The following is a 7,023-nucleotide window of genomic DNA, read 5'->3' on the forward strand; positions in this document are numbered from 1 at the left end:
TTCCTTTTTTTGGGTGTAGCTGATTCCATCCATCATTGATCAATTGGAATTGGATTAGCTCTTCTCTATGTTGAAGATATCCACTTCCATCAGAATACATCCTCATACAGTATCATTGTTGAAGTGTATAATGATCCCCTAGTTCTGCTTGTTTTACTCAGCATTAGTTCATGTAAGTCTCTCCAGACCTCTCTGTATTCATCCTGCTGGCCATTTCTTACAGAACAATAATATTCCATAACATTCATATACTATAATTTATCCAACCATTCTCCAATTGATGGGCATCCATTCATTTTTCAGTTTCTAGCCACTACAAAAAGGGCTGCCACAAACATTTTGGTATATACAATTGACCTCATCATTTCACTGAAACTGGTCAGTTGCCAATGAAATCTTAATTGCCAAGTCTAGTAACTTCTTCTCTGGTTCTCAATATTCCACTTTTGTATAGCTAAAGTACAGCTAAAGTACTCCTTCATCCTTTACTTCTATGAATGCTCTTCCTCCATATCTCTACTTACTGGCTTCTTTTTTTTTATTTTATAATTATAAAATTTTTTTTGACAGTACATATGCATGAGTAATTTTTTTAAAATAACATTATCCCTTGTATTCATTTTTCCAAAATTTCCCCTCCCTCCCTCTACTCCTTCTCCTAGATGACAGGCAATCCCATACATATTAAATATGTTACAGTATAACCTAGATACAATATATGTGTGTAAATCTAATTTTCTTGTTGCACGTTAAGAATTGGATTCCAAAGGTATAAGTAACCTGGGTAGATAGACAGTAGTGCAAACAGTTTACATTCACTTCCCAGTGTTCCTTCTCTGGGTGTAGTTGTTTCTGTCCATCATTGATCAACTGGAAGTGAGTTGGATCTTCTTTATGTTGAAGATATCCACTTCCATCAGAATATATCTTCATACAGCATTGAAGTGTACAGCGATCTTCTGGTTCTGCTCATTTCACTCAGCATCAGTTGATGTAAGTCTCTCCAAACCTCTCTGTATTCATCCTGCTGGTCATTTCTTACAGAACAATAATATTCCATAACATTCATATATCACAATTTACCCAACCATTCTCCAATTGATGGGCATCCATTAATTTTCCAGTTTGTAGCCACTATGAAAAGAGCTGCTACAAACATTTTGGCACATACGGGTCCCTTTCCCTTCTTTAGTATTTCTTTGGGATATAAGTAAGCCCAGTAGTAGTACTGCTGGATCAAAGGGTATGCACAGTTTGATAACTTTTTGGGCATAGTTCCAAATTGCTCTCCAGAATGGCCGGATTCTTTCACAACTCCACCAACAATGCATTAGTGTCCCCTTACCAGCTTCTTTCAAGTCCCAACTAAAATCCTATCTCCTATAGGAAGCCTTTCCCAATTCATTTATTAGTACTCTCTGTAAATTTCCTATTTATCCTTTATATAGCCTGTATGTTACATTTGTGAGCTCCTTGAAGGCAAAGAATATCTTTTGCCTCTTTTTTATCTCTAGCACTTAGCTCATAGTAGAGGCCAAATAAATGCTTACTGACTGGGATATAAAGTAAGACAATAATAGTGACTTCCATCAAGAAGTTTAAAAATCTAAAGGTGTTGATAACACCCAAATAACATGTACAAATGTATATGTAGGATCAGTTAGAGCTAGTCTGAAAGGGAAGGTACCAACATTAAGAACTTAAAAAGGCTTGTTGGCAGAAGTTGGGACTTTGGCTGAGACTTGAAAGAAGCCAGCAGGCAGGAAGCAGAAATAAGGAAAGAGAGCATTCCAGGCATGAGAACAGCTAATGATTATTCGGGGGAAAAGGAGTCAAGGTGGCAGAATAAGAAAGCATTAGAAGTTAGCTCCATCATTACTCTTGATAAAGATCTAGAAAATGCACCAGGTAATATTGATAGGAAAAGCCAAGAAAAAGTCACTTTTTTCTCCCTCTAGTCCAGGGCAGATTAGCTCTCTAAATTATGAGTCTGGGTCTAATCAGGAACATGTATAGTATAGAAAGTGGCCCAAGACAGGGCACCAGGGTAACAAGCATCTGGACAAAAAGAGATCCCAGATGATCCTTAACAAGTGCTGAATGAGGAAATGGGTGCTATCTAGCTCATCAGTTGCCCAATATCCAGTTCTGCATTATAAAATGAATAGCCATAAGCAGTGGCCTGAGCTATGGGAAGCAAACAGTATTTGTATGACTCTGATCCCAGAATAGAACACAGATCAAAGGGAAGCTAGAAGTTTAGTCATTCTGAACCTACAGAACTTTTAAGAAGGCTCACAGTGGCTAAGTCCAGCAGTATCTGAAATGAAAACCCCAAATATAGTCATGAAGAGTTCAATGTTACAACTGGAATGATTGAACAACAAAAAATACTACAAAGACAGGTCTCAGACAAAGCAAAAATAGAACTAATTTTTTTAAAATAAATGAGACTGTTTCATAGACAATGACTTTTTATCACTACTAAATATTTATGCACTGTGTAGCACAGCATCTAAATTTTTTTAATTTATTTGATATTTTCCCCCAGTTACATTTTAAATAAGTTTTTTACATTTGTTTTTTTTTTTTAACTTGTGAGCTCCAGGTTTTTTCTTATCCCCATCGCCAATTAAGAAACCACTTGTGAAGTTATGCATAACATTTCCATAAAAGTTACGTTATGAAAGAAAACTTATATTCCCTACCCTAATTTCAAAAAAAGATCTTCAAGAAAAATAAAGTTTAAAAAAGAGAGAGAAGGATTCTGGGAAGATGGCAGAGTAGGTTGGTAAATTTCAAGCTCTCTTATTTCTTTCACAAGTAGAACAAATTTGCATCTCGGGGCGAGTATAGACTGGTGAAAAACCAAGAAGACTTGGAGCAGAACAGGGGTCCTCATGGTATAACCAAAAAAAAATCTGAAGAAAAACCTGGCCGAGGTTAACCTGTCTGAAGTGCAAACACCTTAGGGATAGCTCCACAGAAATATAAAGTGGGAATCCCTTGGGCTATCTGATTGTGGCTGGAGCCGCAGCAAGAACCACAGGGTGAACCTCATCTGATTGGGAACTGTGCTGCTAAGAGGAAGCCCTGGGTGAGAAGGAACCAGCACCTGGTAAGTGCAGAAGCATCTGGGTAGGGGCACTGCAGGCTGTGGACACTTACAGGAGGGTGGAGCTTTTGGTTTGGGATTCTTGTTCATAGTGGAGAACTGAAGGAAAGCTTGAGGCACAATCCTCCTACCCCACAATTAGAGGTGTTTACACTAATACCTCTTATTTTAAAAAAAATGAACTCGTAAAGAAGAAAGAACCCCACCATTGAAACGTATTATGGGACAGGGAACTCTTGTCCTTAACCCAATCCAGACTGGGATTCATCTTCAGAGAACACTTTAAGGAAAAAAAAAAAAAAAAAAAAGCTTTTACCCCAAAGAGTAACATGAAATGGCTCCTTACTCAGAATTTATAGAACTTAAAAAAAAATTCAAAAATCAAATGAGAGACATTGAGGGAAAACTAAAAAGGGAAAGCAGGTGAAACTATGAGAAACCAAGAAACACAACAGATTATAAAGAAAGAGAAAATAGAAGAGACTGTGAAACATCTCATAAGAAACACAAGAGATTTGGAGAACAGATCAAGAAGAGAAAATATAAGAATGACTGGAGTGTCAGAAAGTTGACCAAAAAAAGAACCTTGACACAATAATGCAGGAAATAATCCTAGAAAATTGTCCTGGGGGCAGCTAGGTGGCGCAGTGGATAGAGCACCAGCCCTGAATTCAGGAAGACCCAAGTTCAAATCTGGTCTCAGACACTTAACACTTACTAGCTGTGTGACCCTGGGCAAGTCACTTAACCCCAGCCTCAGGAAAAAAAAAAAGAAAGAAAGAAAATTGTCCTGGAGTTATAGAAAACAAGGGGAAAATAGAAATAGAAAAAAATCACAGCCTCAAAGAGATCCTTTGTGGAAAACAGATAATATTATTGCCAAATTTCAAAGCCCCTAGATTAAAAAGAAAATGTTGCAAGAAACAAGAAAAACAATTCAAATATGCTGCATCTACAATTAGAATTGTAAAAAACAGCAGCAGCTACTGTAAAAGACTGCAGGTCTTGGAATCATATCTACAGATAAGCAAAAGAAGTAGGCCTGCAGCCAAAAATATCACATCCTGCAAAATTATAGTTATGAATGAGAAAAAAAAAAACATTCAACAGACTTGCAGATTTCTGGACTTTCTATCAACCAAATCCGAATTTAACAGAAATTTAAACATATAAGAGCCAATATCAAAGCATGATTTTAAGGAACTCAACATAGATAAACTTTAAAAAAAAAATATGGGAAATGTATACTTTATGTTTAATATTTACATCAACAATAGATTAAGCTCAAAAGAAAGTTTTGCAGAGTAAAGATAAAAATAGTAATGTTATATAAATGAAGTACAGAAGAATAGAAAGGCATTAGAAGGGCTCCTCCTGAAAATCTGTTGATATCAGGAATCGGTTAAATAGGCAACACTACATATATACAATGAAGGGTATAGCACACTCCAATATCTATATTGAAATAAGCTGGGAGGGAGGGATGGGCAGATGGGGGAAACAAAAGGTGAAGGAAAAAGACTAGGGTGGGAGGAGGTTAAATAATAGCCAAGTTATGGAGCAAAATTTAATGAGTCAGCAGGGATAGGAAAGACAGGTATATGTGGAGAGAGAGAAAGAGTGTGTGTGTGTGTGTGTGTGTGTGTGTGTGTGTGTGTGTGTGTGTGTATGTGTGTGTGTGTGTGTGTTAATTGTAGCTTGCTTAGAGATGGGAGTGAAAGGGAGATATGTGTGTGTGTGTGTGTGTATATATATATATATATATATATATATATATATCCTTAATTACAGTCTGCTTGGGGCTGGGGCAAGGGATGAAAGGGGGGAAAAGAATAAAATAAAAAAGGTGTGCAACAGTAAACAAAATAACACTTTGCAAAGAAGTAAGGAAGTAAAGAAAAGATGGACACTCATGAATATAATTTCTTCTACAATATATATACTTTCTTAAATTGAATCCTTTCTGATGTTCTGCTGGGCACATGATTTTTTTTCTTTTTTTCATTTTGTTTTGTATGGCTTTTATGTTTTAGAACATTGCTATTAATTTGATTATAGTACATCTCACTTTGTTTGAGTTCATGGAGGACTTCCCAGGATTTTTTTTTTTTTTTCTGAGAGCATCCTGCTCATCGTTTCCCATAGAACATAATACCCTATCACAAGCATATACCACAATTTATTCAGCCATTCCCCAATTGATGAGCATCCCCTCAATTTCCAATATTTTGTCCTGAGAAGAGAGTTGCTATATATATATATATGTATGTATATATTATATATTATTTTTTTTTTTAATCTCTTTTGATATTCATGCCTAGTAGTGGTATTATTAGGTCAAAGGATATGCATGAATTTATAGTCCTTTGGGCATAGGTCATATCTTTTGATGATTTATCAAGTGGGGCATGGCTTATATTTTTTATAAATTTGACTCATTTCCTTCTATGTTTGAGAAATAAGGCCTTATCAAAAAAAAAAAAAAAAACTTTCTTCAAAATCCTTTTTATAATTATGATTGCTGGGGCAGCTAGATGGTGCAGTGGATGGAGTACTAGCCCTGAAGTCAGGAGGAATTGATTTCAAATCTGGCCTCACACAATTAACTCTTCCTAGCTGACTTAGGCAAACCACTTAACTCTAGTTGCCTCAGCAAAAAAAAAAAAAAAAAAGATTACTATTGCCAACATATCTCCCCCCCCCATTTATTCTATTCTCTCTTTCCTTTCACCCTGTCCATCCTCCTCAAAAGTGTTTTGATACTGACCAGTGCCACTCAATATGCCTTCTCTTTTATCACTCTCTCCCCTTCTCATATCCTACTTCCCTCCCACCCACTTTCCTCCAGAGTAAGATAAATTTCTATACTCATATTGAGTGTATATGTTATTTCTTCTTTGAGTCAATGCTGATGAAAAATTTATTCACTCACTCTCTCATTCCCCTCTTTCCCTCCACTGTAAAAGCTTTTTCTTGCACCATTTCACTTCTCCCTTTCCTTTTCTCCCAGTACATTCCTCTTAATTTCATCATTTTTAAAGGATATTATTCCTTCATATTCAACTCACACATATGCCCTCTGCCTATGTATTCTCTTTCAAAATGCCATAATAACGAGAAAATTCTAATGAGTTACAAATATCATGCTGCCATATACAAATATAAACAGATAAACCTTATTAAGTCCCTTATGATACTACTTTCCTGACTGTCTTCTTTTGGTTCTCCAGAGTCCTGTATTTGAAAATCATATTTTCCATTCACCTCTATTCTTTTAATCACTAATGCTTAAAAATCCTTTTTTGCATTAAGTGACCATCTTTTTATATTGATGTTATTTGATTATACTCAGTTTTGCTGGTCAAGTGATTCTTGGTTTAATTTTAGCTCAATTGCTGCCCTTTAACATAGAAGCTGCTAAATCTTGTATTATCCTTACTGTAGCTCCACTATACTAGAATTATTTCTTTCTGGATACTTGCAATATTTTTCCTTGATCTGGGAGTTCTGGGATTTGGCTATATTTTTGGGAGTTTGGTACATTCTTTCAATTTCTCTTTTACTCTCTGGTTCTAGAACATCAGGACAGTTTTCCTTGATAATTTTTTTGAAAGATGATGTCTGGGCTTTTTTTTTTTTTTTTTTTATCATGACTTTTAGGTAGACTAATAATTTTAAAATTATCTCTCCTGAATCTATTTTCCAGGGCAATTGTTTTTCCAATGAAATATTTGACATTTTCCCCCCTATTTTTTCATTTTTTGGTTTTGCTTTACTGTATCTTGATTTCTCAAAAATTTTGGCTTCCATTTGCTCAATTCTAATTTTTAAGGAATTATTTTCCTTAGTGAGCTTTTGTGGTATTGATAAGGTCTAAATTTAGGGAATCAAAATGAGATTAGGGTTTC

Source organism: Sminthopsis crassicaudata, chromosome 4 (genome assembly GCF_048593235.1).
Source record: "Sminthopsis crassicaudata isolate SCR6 chromosome 4, ASM4859323v1, whole genome shotgun sequence".
NCBI lineage: Eukaryota > Metazoa > Chordata > Mammalia > Dasyuromorphia > Dasyuridae > Sminthopsis > Sminthopsis crassicaudata.